Source organism: Neofelis nebulosa, chromosome 2, assembly GCF_028018385.1.
Source record: "Neofelis nebulosa isolate mNeoNeb1 chromosome 2, mNeoNeb1.pri, whole genome shotgun sequence".
Lineage (NCBI taxonomy): Eukaryota > Metazoa > Chordata > Mammalia > Carnivora > Felidae > Neofelis > Neofelis nebulosa.
The window spans coordinates 190,726,724-190,742,724 of NC_080783.1; the positions used below are offsets into that span (position 1 = coordinate 190,726,724).

Sequence of the window (16,001 nt, forward strand, 5' to 3'; positions counted from 1 at the left end):
CTAAAGAATACAAGGTCATAAACTATGTTATGCCACTTTAAAGTTAAACATTTACTAGATTTTTTTTCTTTAGTTTTGCATTTACACTGGAATTTACCTTTATTTCTTACCCTTCAAGTGCCCTTTTTCACTACAGAGTGCAGCACTGTAACTCAATTTATAGCAAACAATCAACAGAGGAAAACTTTTGGTCACTTATTGAACAGTGGGGTCTGGCTTTGGGACACCAAGGGGAGAGACAGGAAGAGAAGAATGACAATACAAGCAGAATCTGACCAAGTTCTAAAGATCTGGGCCCAACAGTGAGGCAGCAGAGAGAAGAGATTAAAAAGAAAACTAAGCTTCTGGGAAATTCAGACATGAGGAAGATATTATCCAGCTGTGTCTATTCTAATTTTCAGACACGGTATGCCTCAGCACTTAAACATTACATAAGATGCACATCATTCAGGCTCTCATTCTTTCAATGAATTGTAACTTTAATTCAAATATATGAAGGTGGTGAAAAGAAATGCAACTACAAAGAAAAAATGTTAAAGGTTCAGGGGGCACTTGGTGGCTCAGGTCATCATCTTGCAGTTCATGAGTTCGAGCCCCGCATCGGGCTCTGTGTTGACAGCTTAGAGCCTGGAGCTGCTTCAGATTATGTGTCTGTCTGTCTCTCTCTCTCTCTGCCCCTCTCCTGTTTGCACTCTCTCTCAAAAATATAAACAAACATTTAAAAATAAGTAAATAAAATGAAAGTTTCAAGTAGATTACAGTCTATCAGAGAATGCAAAATAAGAACAAAACCAAATCCACAACTACCCAAACACACATGTGCAGACACACAATACAACTGTTGGTGGTAAAGATTAAAGTCAACATAGTTAAAATATTATTTGGGGAGTATACAGATAACGATTTCTATTTCAGTCTTGTCGAATGCTTAAAATGATCCTGAGGGGCACACGGGTTGCTCAGCCAGTTAAGCATGGGACTCCTGATTTCAACTCATCACAATCTCACAGTTCATGAGTTCAAGGCCCACATCGGGCTCTGCACTGACAGCATGGAGCCTGCTTGGGATTCTCACTCTCTCCCTCTCTCTCTGCCCCTCCCCTGCTCATGCTCTCTCTCTCTCTCAAAATAAATAAATAAATGTTAATAAATAAACAATAAAATAAAACGATCCTGAGACCTTAGTTATAAATACCAGTTGACTCACTTGAACAACCAGGCCCAAACTTGTTTGGGAGTTAGCTTGTTTGTAAGATGTATTCACCACCACCACCACCACCACCACCACCACCACCACCACCACCACCAAAAAATCAAAACTAAACAAAACAAAAACCCAACTAATTGGCATACGGGTGTTGTGTTTGTACACCTTAGTTTACTTCCTTGTAATATATGAAAGTAAACAGCTCTCTGGGACACCTCAGCCAGGTGGACACCATTAGCTTCCTAGCTGATTCTCTACTTTCTGAATAAGCAACTGGCTGAGGCAAGAAATCTTCATATCCCAAAAGGGACTGTAAGTCTGCTGCCACAGCAGACTTTCTAACCAACAGACTCCACATGGAGACTTCTGAACCTCTTACCTAGCCCATTTTCTCTGTTCCTTCTGTGTTCAAACAGCAAACCTGTATGGATACGCCAAAAGGAAGAGAAATATGAAAAATAAAAAGTAAAGAAACCTGGAATGAACTAAGTGGGAGCTGAATCTCTGAATTTGCATAGGCCAGTCATTAAAAAGCTGACAAGACTGGGGCACCTGCGTGGCTCAGTTGGCTAAGGGTCTGACTTCGGCTCAGGTTGTGATCTCACGGTTTTTTTATGAGTTGAGCCCTGCATCAGACTCTGCGGAGCCTGCTTCAGATTCTGTCGCCCTCTCTCTGTCCCTCTCCTGCTTGCTCTCTCTGTCAAAAATAAACATTAAAATTAAAATTAAAAAAAAAAAAGCAGCTGACAGACAAGGGCACCTAACCTCTCTGGGCATCAACTTCCCCACTTTACAAGAAAGGAAGTAGACTAGATCCTGAAATGATTTCCATCAGCTTAAGAGTATAAAAACTCTGTATGCATATGTTATTGGGGATAGAAATAGGCAAAAAATAAATCCACTCATGAAGAAGACCATGTATAAATGATTAGCTTTAAGAATGCTTTTGGGGTTACTGATGCCTCCACGAAAAGTATATAGCTTCTCTAAAAGGAGATCTCATTTTGTTTTAGGAACAGAAAGCCCACAGTGACCATGACTGTTGTTTTCAAATATACACATCCCTGGAAGCGGACTTTTATTTGGAGAGGCCAATGCCAATTTTGGCAAACCTTATTCTGTGTGAATGATTCTTTCAATGCACAGAAAGGAGGCAGACATCAATGCTGACTGACCACGCCTGAGAGGAAGTGACTTAATAGGACAGGAAATCAAATAGATCACAAAATATCCACCCCACCCCAGGGGAAGAAAAAGAGTCCTAAAAATAGAGGACACCAGGCATGTAAAATGGGTGATAAAGAACCCCCCCTGGGTTTCCACCATTTATCTTGGAAATTTATCTGTCACAATATGTATCAGCTATGTGAAATTCATGCTAGTGCTTATATTTTGATGAGAGACCAACTATTTTTTTTTTTTTTTAGTTTTTATCCCAACATTGACTGGTTTGCTGCTACTATGCAAGCTATAACTACCTCCCAAGCTTGAAAACTGACCAAAAAATCATATGACCACAAAGCAAACAACAACAAAAAATGGCTCCAGTTTACTTTATAAATATTTGGTGCACAAACTAAAAATGTAACCTCTGCTTAGTAAACATCTGCAACTAACTATTAGAACTCACCTGCATTATAACACAAATCAGAACAGGTTCCCAGTTTTTACTCTGAGAGGTTCCTAAATCTAGTAAGGGTTTTTTAAAAATCAGCATTCCCATTTCATCTTATTCTGAGAGACTCTTAATTTTTGAAAAAGGGGTTAAAATTCTTTCAAAGGAATCCTGGTAAGGGAAGGTTTGATGGTCTCAACATATGAATTACATAGGATCATGTCAGCACAAACGGGAATATGCACGTGAAGGCACATGGAACCGGCTTACAAAGACATGTGTCGAATTTAAGCAAACTCCTTTGTAAAAATATTAAAATACTGGCATTCTTTTCTCTGATGCCCATCTATCTTCCTAAGTATTTAACACCCCTCCCCCAACAGTCTGGATTAGTAACAACTTATATTAATGTAGCAATTCACAATTTGCAAAAGCACTTTGACATACATGAGCTCATTTGAGCCTCACCACTAAATAGGAAGGTGCTATTTTTAGGCCCCATTTTTACATGTGAGGAAGCTGACACTAAATGGCTGACTTGCCCAAGCTCACAAAGCTGGTGATAGCTGAGTGGAACCTGAACACAGGTCTCCTGACTTTAAATAGCCTGCTTTTGCTACTACACCATACTCCTTCATATACTGTCATCAGAGTAAACAAATGCCCAAATCTAAGACCCCATCGAAGCCTCACCCATCCCTACACACCAACCCCTAGTCTAAGTTATAGTTAACTCTAGAAGGCCTTTGCTCCTTATGGAAGTAGAGTTTCCTTCCTTTTTCTGGGAAACATTTATCTGGCTAAAGTATTAAATGAGGAGATCACATAAAGACCATTCGGCATATACTGGAAGATTTCTCAGTCACCAGGAGTTCTGCATAGGCATGCCTATATGCATTTTTCCAGGTAGTGGGTCAGATTCTCAAGAGTCCATGATTCTGAAAGGTTAAGAACCCAAGCTAGAGGCAATAGCCACATATCTTTCCAAGAAGCTAAATCCACAAAGTTCTCAAGAGAAAGAGTTTTTATCAAGGCCTCGTACTGTGCCCCACTTATTCTGCCTTGCCTGCTCCAGGCCCTCTCCCAGGCTAACAGAGTCATTCCGTATCTACGAGTTTTTTAAATCATACATAAAACCTGGAGCAACTGGTAACATATAAATCAATGACTTATAAAAAATAAATGGAAATTAATTACCTGTTAAAATGTAATCCTTAACACATACTCCTTTCTCTTATGATTTAACTTCCCAGAATGAGTCTTCTTACCATAAGCATTCCAATTCCCCCAAAGAAGTTTTACAAACATAACTGCTTTGAACTCCTGAAATGCCATTCTTCACTAAAGAACCCTCTAGATTACACAGAAGACAAGGTAGCGTGCAAGGAATTCTGAATCTGTTAGGCAGTTCACTCAACTATCATACCAAAAGGATTTAGAATTTTTTTGCTGGGGGAAGGAACGGAGAAGAGTGGGAGAGAGAATGAATGCAGCCCCATTGTCTTATTGCTTGAAAACTCCTAATCTGAATCTATAACATATTCCTACTAACCACTCGACTTGAACATCAGAAGTACAGTCTCTTTTCATCTTAAATAGAGCTTTTCAGTCTAAATCTGTATAAACAAACTTTGTCCTTCAATCTTTCAACTCCTCGGCAGTTTTTCAAGGTCACTTTTGCGAGCAACGACAGAGGCCTGCATCTAGCAACTTTCACTGCAACACCACTCCAATTCAGAGAGCCCCGAACCTAAACCCCTATCGATCCTCTCAGGTAAATCCCTTACAGGAGGGGAAGCCAGGGGAAGGCAAATCAACACCCTCCAAACTTCTCTACTAGGGCCTGTTCCTTTTCCCTACCCAGAGACTGAGTACTGCTGGCTCACTGCTCCACACTGAGTCTGCTGCAGAAATGTTCCAATGACCTTCATTCCATATTTGCAAATAAGAAGAAAACAAAGAACTGCTTTTTAAAATCAAGTGTATTATAGATGTTAGTACACGGGACAGAAGAGTGCACTATTCCCAAAAACTGGCTGGTTACTGATTAGCAACCAGCATTAGCTTCCTATCCCTAAAAGAGGGGAAAAATATATCAAGGGCAAAAGATAGGGTTGCCTGTACTCTTAACTTTCCAATTCACAAATTGCAGGTAAATTAGGATTCGAAATATTTCATACAGAAAATGAAAAGCACTTTGCTCACATCACTTTAAAGAACCAAATCAATGCCTGACAAAAATGTGTGAAATTGACAGAAAAAGATTTGCTCTTGTCACTACCAATATAGTGGAAAAGTATGTTCCTCACCAGCATTCTAAGCTCAAATGTGCATTTCAAAACAAAGACTGTTATTTAATTAGTTGGTACGGATCAGAATAGAAGCAGACAGGTAAATCAAGAAAGTTACCGGGAGAATTTCACACTGCCATGTGGGCCTTCACCATTAGAAGCTGCATTCGTGCAAACCGTATTTTCACACAAATTTAGCACAGCAATAGTGTTGCTTCCACCTCTGAAAACACAGATGTCAACAAAGTGCATGGAAACAGAAAAAGTCTTACAACAACTCAGCTTATTCTGTAGGAAAGCTTCAGTGCACTTGAACAAAGGAAAATTATTTGGAAAACAGTTAAGTTTACCCAATGCGAAGAGAAAGTGCCTTGTTTCTGTGTGCCCCTGAAAAATGATTAGCCTTTCTTCATGTACCTGATCTTGTCAATACTCAACTAGGAAAAGAAATCCTAGGTGAAGGGCATGCAAAATCTAAACAGAGCAAGGTATTCTAGGTGCACCAAAAGGTATGCATGGAATGTAAAGTGGCCATTTTCTGAAACAGTGCAACTTGTCTACACTCTCTGAAGCTAAACAGTTTCTACCATTTTAACACAAAACAAAGAATTAAACTTACCGGGAACTGCATTAATTTTACATGTAGTTATTTATATCTCCTCGGACAGGGAGAATTTAAGTCACTCCTAGCCCTCCCCCCCAAAAGGACGGAGGAAACAAAAGGCAGCAGGAGATGCAGAAACCTGAGTCTGGAATGTCCACTCCAGTGAAAACCCGAACAGCTGTCCCCCCACCCCCCAGCAAACTATTCGCCATTTTTCTTTGTCTTTCAGCTGACCCCTGCCTCAGTGAAAAACTCCGAGGCTCCAATGAAGCCCTGCAGCCTCCTTCCACTTTAACAGTCAAAGGCATTCAATCTAGCATGCTATTTGACACCAAACCTTGCCTCCAGAGTGGTCCCATTGGCTGAGCTGCTTTATCAGCTAAGAACACAAAGCCATGATTGGCTGTTCACGTCATCAGTTACCTCCTTTGTACACTTCCTGTTTTAAAGTTACCTTGAGAAGCAGAACAGGGGTCAGATCCAGACTTCAAACTACAGGGAACTTAAGGCTTGGAAATGCCTGGCAAATGCACACAGCAGATGCACTAGGGCCTCTTGTGCTTCCAAAACACAGGAAACTGCAAATTTACAATTGTTCTTTAAAATCACACGAAAGGGTTGTTACAGTTCCCACCCAAAGGATTTCTTATTGGCTGTCAGAGTTCCATTTAAAAAATTTAAGGTAATTTAACTGCTTCTGATTGGCCATCAAAGATGTCTGTAAGATATTGCTACAGTATCCTATGGCAGTAAACCAGAGAAGCAATGTGCACAAGATCTGAAAGTTGTGGCTTAACTATCTACAGTTTTCTGTTGAGCATTAACAGAAGAAGAAAAAGAAACCAGGGTGGGCTCATCAAATAGCTCCAGAGAAAATGTAACCTCTTTAACAGCTGTTACAAAGAGTGATACCAATGGCCTTACAACAGTTTGTAGGATTTCTAAAAAGGAATCTGTCATCTTGTCCCTGGTCATTTTAAAAGCACATATTAGGGGCGCCTGGGTGGCTCAGTCGGTTGAGCGCCGACTTCGGCTCAGGTCACAATCTCGCGGTCCGTGAGTTCGAGCCCCGCATCGGGCCCCTGTGCTGACAGCCCGGAGCCTGTTTCAGATTCTGTGTCTCCCTCTCTCTGACCCTCCCCCATTCATGCTCTGTCTCTCTCTGTCTCAAAAATAAATAAAAATGTTAAAAAAAAAAAAAAAGCACATATTAGTGCTAGGAAAAATCACCTTACTTTGAAACACAAACTAACCTAAACAGGAAAATTCTGCAGTAATGTCAGAAGGTAGTGACAGGGACAGTGGCATTGCCAAAAAGTCTACCAGGAACCCAAGAGGGAAATATAATAATAAAGGGTGGGGAACACTGGCAGAGATAGAACACCAGTGATTACACTGTTTAAAGCATATTATAGTTTGGATTAATTTATTTAGAATGGTCATAAAATGTTTATCAGCTTTTAATCTTACAGAGTTCTGATATCATGGAAGATAAACTTTTTACCACATTTTCAAGAATAAGTAGCAGGAATGAGCCCAGGAAAGATACTCTAAGTACTGCAGTTATGGAAAACATTCTGGGGTGCTGAGGTTTACCAGTGGTCAAAGATTTGCTTATGGATTTTGTGCCCAACTGTTGAGGTATTCAGAGGAACCTCCTAAAAAAGGTGAAAATCAGTTAACATGTCTTCTTTTCTTTTTACAAAATGGGTCAAATAGAAACACTGCACTATTACTGAAAGTTCTGAACAATCTCCTTAGAACTGCTTCCTCCCATGAAAACTAAGCATCCCAGGATGAAACAAACACGACTGTTTCCTCAGGATGAGTCCTTCTCTAGAAATACCTCAGCTGACCTTACATGAAAAGTCATCATGGGCATATGCAGAGATGTGGCAGAGTCCTGAAATAGAAGCAAGGTGGTCGGGGTCCCTAGGTGGGTCAGTTAGTTAAGCCTCCAACTTCAGCTCAGGTCATGATCTCACGGTTAATGGGTTCGAGCCCCGCATCAGGCTCTGTGCTGACAACTCAGAGCCTGGAGCCTGCTTCAGATTCTGTGTCTTCCTCTCTCTCTGCCGCTCCCCTCCTCACACTCCTCTCTCTTCCAAAAATAAACAAACATTTTTTAAAAATTAAAAAAAAAAAGCAAGGTAGTCTGCCTAATCACTTTGCCATCCATATTAACTTCTCTACACACATTCTACTCATTTCTCAAACTGCAATGAATTAATTTCTGAACACCAATTAGTGCCAGGTTCTATGCTAGATATTTCACAGACTTTCCCCCTCTAATCCTCACTATCCTCTTTTATATGTGAAAAAAGAGTGAGGTTCACAAAGCTTAACAACTGGCCCCTAGCCATACATCTAGAATGCAAACTCAGGTCCCAACCTAGGGCGGTATTCTTTCTATTGTACCACAAGGCTGACACCAAGACATGGAGCACCCCAGGGCACATCCAAGGAAATTCTTAGGAGTCACATATATGTAGAGGTAGCATAAACCGTTAAACCCACCTTCATTAATCTAAAAATTAGAAATCTGACTGATGTTGAACTTCACCGGATGGTTAGAAACCTAGCTGAGTATATGACAAAATAGCACCCTATAAGTTGATACGCATTTTACTACTGAAGTATTAGGGGCATTTAACCAGTAGCAAATCACATTTATAATTTATCAGGACTTGGAACAACTAATGATTAAATCATTAACACAAAATAAACTGTTACAGGATTGTGTGGCGATTCTACTATGGCATCTAAATAAGAGTTTAGTTATGCCAACAGGGTGTGTTGTAGGACGACTGCTGAAGCTACAAAACTGCAGGTATTATAGTTCTTTTCTCAGAAGTTTCGATCCCAGATTCTGAATAGCTACCAGCCTGAGAAGAGAAGGCAGAGGGCCAAAAAGCCAGTTGTGTCTCATCCACACTAGAGTCTTTCAACCCCTCAACACTGGAGGTCAAGTCGGCTGGAAGGAAGCAAGAAGCTTATATGAGGTGGGAAGCAGAGGAAGAGGGAGAACATTCACATCGCTGACTATTAATTAGTTATCACTAGGAAAAAACAACTAAGCACCTGGGAATCAGGCAGAGCTCATTTCAAATTCTGACTTCTCTGCTTATTAACTGTATGACACTGAACTAACCCTGAGCCTCAGCTTCCTCATCTGTAATCCATGGATGTCACCATTCTATATCCAGAGCCACCATAAGTATTAAATGAGTTAACACATGTATATTGTATTGTGCCTAGTAAGCACTGAAAAACTGTAAAGTGCTAGAAGTCATCCAGTCCAAATTCCTTGTTTTATACAGGGTTAAGACGCAGAAAGGTCTCTCTCCTTAAGGCCCCAAAGCTACTAGGAGGGGCTGTCTCTCCTCCATCTCCAGCATACCCTGCAACCCTGCAGAAAGCAACTCCTAAACCATAAAGGGCAGTGTGGGAGGACTCCCAGCTGCTACAAAAAATCTTCCCCATGCTTTTCATCACCCATCCAGGCCAAGATTTGGTTGTTGTTTCACATGCCCATCCTTTGATACCCGATTAAACCAAACATGTCCCTTAATACTCTGTGAATACCTTTGGCATAGTTTTTATCAGTTCTTGGAAGGTTTGCAAGAAAACCACTCGAACCCCTCTCATCAACAGCCACCTTACTAGAATTCAAGCTACTAGTGGGAAGAGAACTGAAATTATCCTAGAATTTCCATCTGGCGGCTTACTATACTGTACTTACTTACTATAGCTTTCCCTTCTCTTGCCTGTTGTTACTGTGGACTAACAGCCTCATGGGATCTCTGGAATTCCGACTCACATTCTTCCCTGGTCCTGGATATCAGCAGCCCTCTGCAACAGACAACTGCATTGTCTTGCCCTAAAAAAACACCCAGATCACTATGAGGCAAAATGACTGCCTCTGGTTACCTGGTTCAAGCTCTCAAAGTAGGCAGCATGGGAAATGATGCTCTTGGTCAGAAAACTGATTCTGAATCATAGCTACCTATTTACTGGCTGTTTATCCATCCCTAAGCTCACTTCTTCATGTATAAAATGGAAAAAAAAATAATAATAATAACACCAACCCATGGGAGCATTGAGGTTTAAATGATATAAGGTTAAAGCACTCAGCATTAACACCTAGCATGTGGTAGATAATAACATCTAAATATACACTTGACTATAGCATTTATCACACATTATAATTACTTTTAACCATGTCTCTATTACCAGAGGAAGGCTTCTTGAAGTTAGTGGCTGTGTTTTATTTATATCCACATATATCCCCAATACATCAAACCCAACCTTAGCCACAGTGTCAATGAAGTAACGAGTAATGAGGACTGAGGAAAACTGGAGAGCGTATGTCCCATCTGAAGGGGCAGCTACTATTCAGCTCCAACTGACAAAAGCCATGAAGGAATACTAGTCCACTGTAGCAAGAGCCTCAGAGTCAATAAAAGAAACAAAAGTCAGATCCTGAACACAAAAAGCTGATGCCAGAACAGCTCTTGCTCTGGGATCCTGAGGAATGACTGAAGGACCAGAGTTATGACAGAAGTTGGCCTTAACCACCCTGATAAGTCTTGTCAAGGACAGTCTTGTTCAGTCCCCCAAGATTACCTATCTTGGAGGTTATGCTGTATCAATCACATCAGAAGCAGAAATAGCAGCAAAGAAACTGTGCTCTTCAGTGCCCTGAACATTTTATTGATGTTGTCCCTAACTGACTTAGTAAAGTAAGTACACTTAGAAGCCTCAAGAAATATCAACCTCTAGAGAAAAATGAACTTTTCGTATGTTGTGATATGAATACAAAGCCATATTCACTTGACTATTAAATACATTGTGTGACTTATATACTAAGTTGATGAGATGGATGTATAAAGCAGTATTGTACTGATGTTATCAGTTAGGCAGATGGGCTATTTTTTTAAGAATACCTTCCTTTAAAGCAACCACTCAGAATCAAACACTGTATTTTGCTTATGTCAGTTAGAAACAAGGCTGAGTTAGTCCCTTAATATCATCTAACATACTGTATAACAATATTACACAAACTGCTTTGTAATTTTCACTTAAATATGTGAACAATTTTCCATATCAAATCTGTATCTATATCATTTACAATTGGAGTATATTCCACTGAATTCTATCAGTTTTATGTTAATGACTTCACTGTCTACAATGTTTTACAGTTTTTACCTTTTGATGTATGACACACAATGTTACACTAGTCTCAGGTGTGTAACATAGTGATTCAACTTCTCTATGTGTTATGTTATGCTCACAAGTATAGCTACCATCTGTCACCACACAACACTATTACAGTATCATTGACTATATTCCCTATGCTGTGCTTTTCACTCCTCTGATTTATTCATCCCATAACTAGAAGCCTGTATCTCTCACTCCCCTTCACCCATTTTGCCCACCACCCCCCACTCTGGCAACTATCAATTTGCTCTCTGTACTCATAGGTCTGATTCTGCTTTTCTGTTGTTCATTAGTTTTGTTTTTTAGATTCTACATATAAGTAAAAATCATATAATATTCATCTCTCTGACTTATTTCACTGAGCATGATATCCTCTAAGAGGTCCATCCATGTTGTTGCAAATGGCACAATCTAATCCTTTTTAAATGGCTATGTAATATTCCACTGTGCATGCATGTATGTGTATGTGTGTATACACACATCTTCCTTATCCACTTGTCTATTGATGGACACCCAGCTTCCACATCTTGGCTACTGTAAATAATGCCAAGGATGCAATGAACATAGGGGTACATATATCTGTTTGAATTAGTGTTTTCATCTTCTTTGGGTAGATATCCAGCAGAATTATTGGATCATACAGTATTTCTATTTTTAATTTTTTGAAGGAAAAAAAACAGCACACAAAGGTTCCTTTTTCTCCACATCCTTGCCAACACTTATTTCTTGTCTTTTTGATTTTAGCCATTCTGACAGGTGTAAGGTGGTATATCTCATTAGGTTTTGGTTTGCATTTTCCTGACGATTAGTAACGTTGAGCATCTTTTCACGTGTTTGTTGGCCATCTACATGTTTTCCTTGGAAAAATGTCTTTTCGGGTCCTCTGCCCATTTTTTAACTGGACTGTTTACTTTTTGGTGTTGAGATGCAGACATTTTTAGTATACTTTAGATATTAATCCCTCAGTATCTTCAATTTTAAAATATTGTAAATAGCATCACAGAGAACATCTATTATGCCCATTCCTTATACCCTCATTATCCCTTCCAGAACCACCGCAATGACTTCATAAATAGTATCATTTTGTCTGGTTTAAGGAAAAAATATATACAAACATGAAAGCCAGATTGTTTGAATGTTAAATCTTTCCAGTTTCAATTTTGGTTCAGTTTTTTTTTTTTTTTTTTTTTTTTTTTTTTTTTTTAATTATAAGCAGACCAAAGAAAATTATGGGCTGCCAGATTGTAGCTTCTGACCCATTTCTTTCACCTGACTTGGTCCTGAACAACTATTAGCTATTTCCCAAACCAAATCCACCTTCGAGGTTTAAAAAAGTGTGTCCACACATTTTCAAAAGAATCTGACAGAAGTTCTGAAGATAACCCCCAAAGAACCCCAAAGTCCCAGAAACATTTTGAGCAATGATAGTATCATTAGAATAAGGAATATAGCGCTGGTGCCCAGTAAATCACTGCTCAACAAGTTAATGAAGTAAACTAATAAATGAGACCTTAAGTGGATTATAAATTCTGAATTTTTTTTTTTTTTTTTTTTTTTTTTTAATGCTTGAGAGAAAGCGAGAGAGAGCCAGTGGGGAGGGGGAGACAGAGAGAGAGGGAAAGACGGAGAACCTCAAGAAGTCTCCACACTGTCAGCACAGAGCCCAATGTGAGGCTTGTCATGAACTATGAGATCATGACTGGAACCAAAATCAAGAGTCAGACACTTAAGCAACTGAGCCACCCAGGGGCCCCCTGAATTACTTTTTTTTCTTTTTTTTTTTTTTAAGTTGAGAGAGAGAGAGAAAGAATGTCAGTGGGGGAGGGGCAGAGGGAGAAGGGAACAGAGGATCCAAAGCAGGCTCCATGATGACAGCAGCAAGCCCAATGCGCACCGCGAACACGGAACCGTGAGATCATGACCTGAGCCAAAGTCGAACGCTCAACCAACTGAGCCACCCAGGAGCCCCTGAATTACTTGTTTTTAAAAATAAATTATATTCTCCAAAGCATAAATTAAGACCAATGGATGGAAAACTATTCTAGAAAACTATTCTATTCTCTCAGAGCTGTCCAAAGATGGCACAAGCTGCTTCAGAAGCTATGGATGGGGTTGTTAGCACAGGCTGTTTGAACACTTGACAGGAATATGTAAAGACAAGATGAAAAAGAGCAGCCATGTGGAGAAGCAGGGGGGAAAAACAGTCTTTGCAGCTAGACAGATTTAGATTCTAATCCCTCTTCACCTCTTTTTAGCTGAGTAACCTCAAACTAGGTATTTAACCCCACTGAGGCCAATTTCCTAAACTATAAACCATCTTGCAAGACTGTAAAGATTAAGGAAACTTTCACTCATTCAATAAATACTTAGGTGTAGGCATTGTGCTAAGACGTGGGGATCCTAAACAATACAGTCCCTGTCCTCAATGAGACTGAAGTCTATTATAACAAAGAGGAAAATTAAAACAGGCAATCATAGTGCTCTATGTTAAGAGTTACAACAGGAACAAATGCACAGTACAGGACATAAGCATAGCCCCTTAGCCCATGGCCTAACTCAATTTCAGGCCAGTCAGAAATGGCTTCTTGGGAGATTTAAATCCTAAGAATAGGAACTTAATGAGACAGACAAAGAAACTGTATGTGCAAAGGCCTGGAGCTGACATAAAGCATTACATTCCTGAAAGGGCTATAGTTTGGTATGGCAGTAGCCCAGGGGCAAAAGGCTACAAGTTAACTCAGAAACATGAACAGGGCTGGACAAGACTAAGATGCTAGAACTTTATTCTAAGGGACAACAGTGAGCCATTGAAGAGTTTAAGCATGGGACTGGCACAATCAGAATTACCCTTTTATTTTTTTTTAATTCTTTTTAATGTTTATTATTGAGAGACAGAGAACAGGAGAGGGTAGAGAGAGGGGGAGACACAGAATCCGAAGCAGGCTCCAGGCTCTGAGCTGTCCGCACAGAGCCCAATGCAGGACTCGAACTCACAAATTGTGAGATCATGACCAGAGCCGAAGTCAGTCGCCCAACCAGCTGACCCACCCAGGCGCCTCTCAGAATTACCCTTTTAAAAGATCATTTGGGGTACAGTATGGAGAAGTGGGACCGGGTGGGAGACTGGCAGCTCTAGACAGATAGCAGGGAAAACAAGACACTGCAGTACCCTAGTTACCAGAAAACGTAGCAATGCAGATGTTGAAAAGTAGATGAATGGGAAATATTAAGAAGGTAAAAAAAATAAATAACATGAAGACCAGTGGTTAATAATGCATGTAGAACACCACCACCGACTGATAAACAGCAAGTGCACAAAAAAATGGTAGCTGCCACCAGTGTCACGGATGCTGGCAACGGGGTTAGATGGCCTTTGAAATCATATTCACCCCTAAGAGTCTATGTTACTTTGGAGACCTGTGTTGTATGTTCCCAGAAAAATTCTTTTCCACTACTGGCCAAACTATCCTATACAAAAGATTCATTTTTTACTCATAAGCTCTCTGCACTAGAACTGCTCAACTGGGCCCCACTACACCCCAGTCATAACATGAAATACTTATTAGATGTTCTCACGAACAGGGTTCCATGGCCAAATATGTCCAAGAAACACTGCATTATGTATCCTCTCTCTTGAAGGGTCATAAGGCACGTAAACACAAAGGCCCTGAATACTAATTCTGCAGTAAAGAAATGCATTTCACTTTAGCTATCATTTTGTCAAGGATCCCTTTTTCAACTCCAGAGGACATTTATTACATTGTATAAGAACTAAAGTTCAATGAAACAGTTTAGGAAATGCTGCGCTAAGCTGCCTTACGGATTTTAGCGGAATGAAAAGATTATAGGCAACTCTATTCTGACCACCTTCCAAAATGGTTGGAGTTTTACACACATTATGGCCTTTCCCTTTTAATTTAGTCCTACTAAAAATGACATTAAATATCACCATAAATAGCAATCCTCTGCCCCCCAAATTACTGCCAACCAAGTGTGCTTTGCTTTTTAAAAAGGCCACAACTTTGTCAGCTGATAATGAGCAAATTCTAAGCTACTTACCCTTCAGGGTACAGCAATAATTTTTAACACAGTTAAAAATGACAAAGATGTTCAACTGTGCAGATTGCACGTACTTTCACTTTCCTCTCTTAAATGAATTGATCACACCACTAGTGAGGAGGATAGGTCTTCTTAACATTGGGCAAAGAATCTCACTTCATACAGATCACTGGACAATTTGCAGTTCCTGAGGAAAGGGTGAGCAATAACAGAAACTGTGAAAACCTTCAGTACAGTAGTCCCTCCTGATCTATAGGAGACACGTTCCAAGACACCACTCGCGCCCTGCCCAGGAGATGCCTGAAACTGCAGATAGTACCAAACCCTATTTACAATTCATTTCTTCCATACACACACACCTAAGATAAAGTTTAATTTATATAAATTAGGCGCAGTAAGAAATAATAATAATAAAATAGAACAATTATAACAAGATACTGTAATAAAAACTATGTGAATGTGGTCTCTTTCTGCCTCAAAATCTTATTGCTCTGCACGCACCCTTCTTGTGATGCCGCTAAATAAGATGCCTTCGTGATGAGCTGAAGTGACGTGAGGACAGACATTGTGATAGGGCACTGGGCTACTACTGATCCTCTGACAATAGTCAGAGGAGGATCATCTGCTTCTGGACCACGGTTGACCATGGGTAACCGAAACCGTAGAAAGCGAAACCACAGTAATGGGTGGGACGACTTTAACTCTAATAGATTTAAGCCAGTGACATCATACAAAATATTCCATACTCCGATATCATTCCCCATGAGTCACTGAGGCATTCATCGAAGCACTGGTCAAGATCACTGTTTATAGCTCATACCCATGAATGTACTTAAGATTAATTCTTAGGGGCGCCTGGGTGGCTCAGTCGGTTAAGCGTCTGACTTCAGCTCAGGTCACGATCTCATGGTCCGTGAGTTCGAGCCCCGCATCGGGCTCTGGGCTGACGGCTCAGAGCCTGGAGCCTGCTTCCGATTCTGTGTCTCCCTCTCTCTCTGCCCTTCC

The 16,001-nt window shown here is 40.2% G+C and overlaps 1 protein-coding gene across 3 annotated transcripts in view; it reads right to left on the reverse strand.

The window, feature by feature from the left end:
- Positions 1-16,001, reverse strand: part of NFYC (nuclear transcription factor Y subunit gamma) — a 67,830-nt gene that overhangs the window by 44,660 nt on the left and 7,169 nt on the right. Inside the window, exon 1 of one of the 3 annotated variants that reach the window (XM_058717868.1) lies at positions 5,733-5,850. The exons of 1 other annotated variant lie outside the window; for it this stretch is intronic. The gene's annotated coding sequence lies outside the window, so the exon portion shown is untranslated. Of the gene's footprint in view, positions 1-4,019; positions 4,130-5,732; positions 5,851-16,001 lie in introns of those variants that run through there. One more of the 3 variants, XM_058717869.1, reaches the window with a different exon arrangement.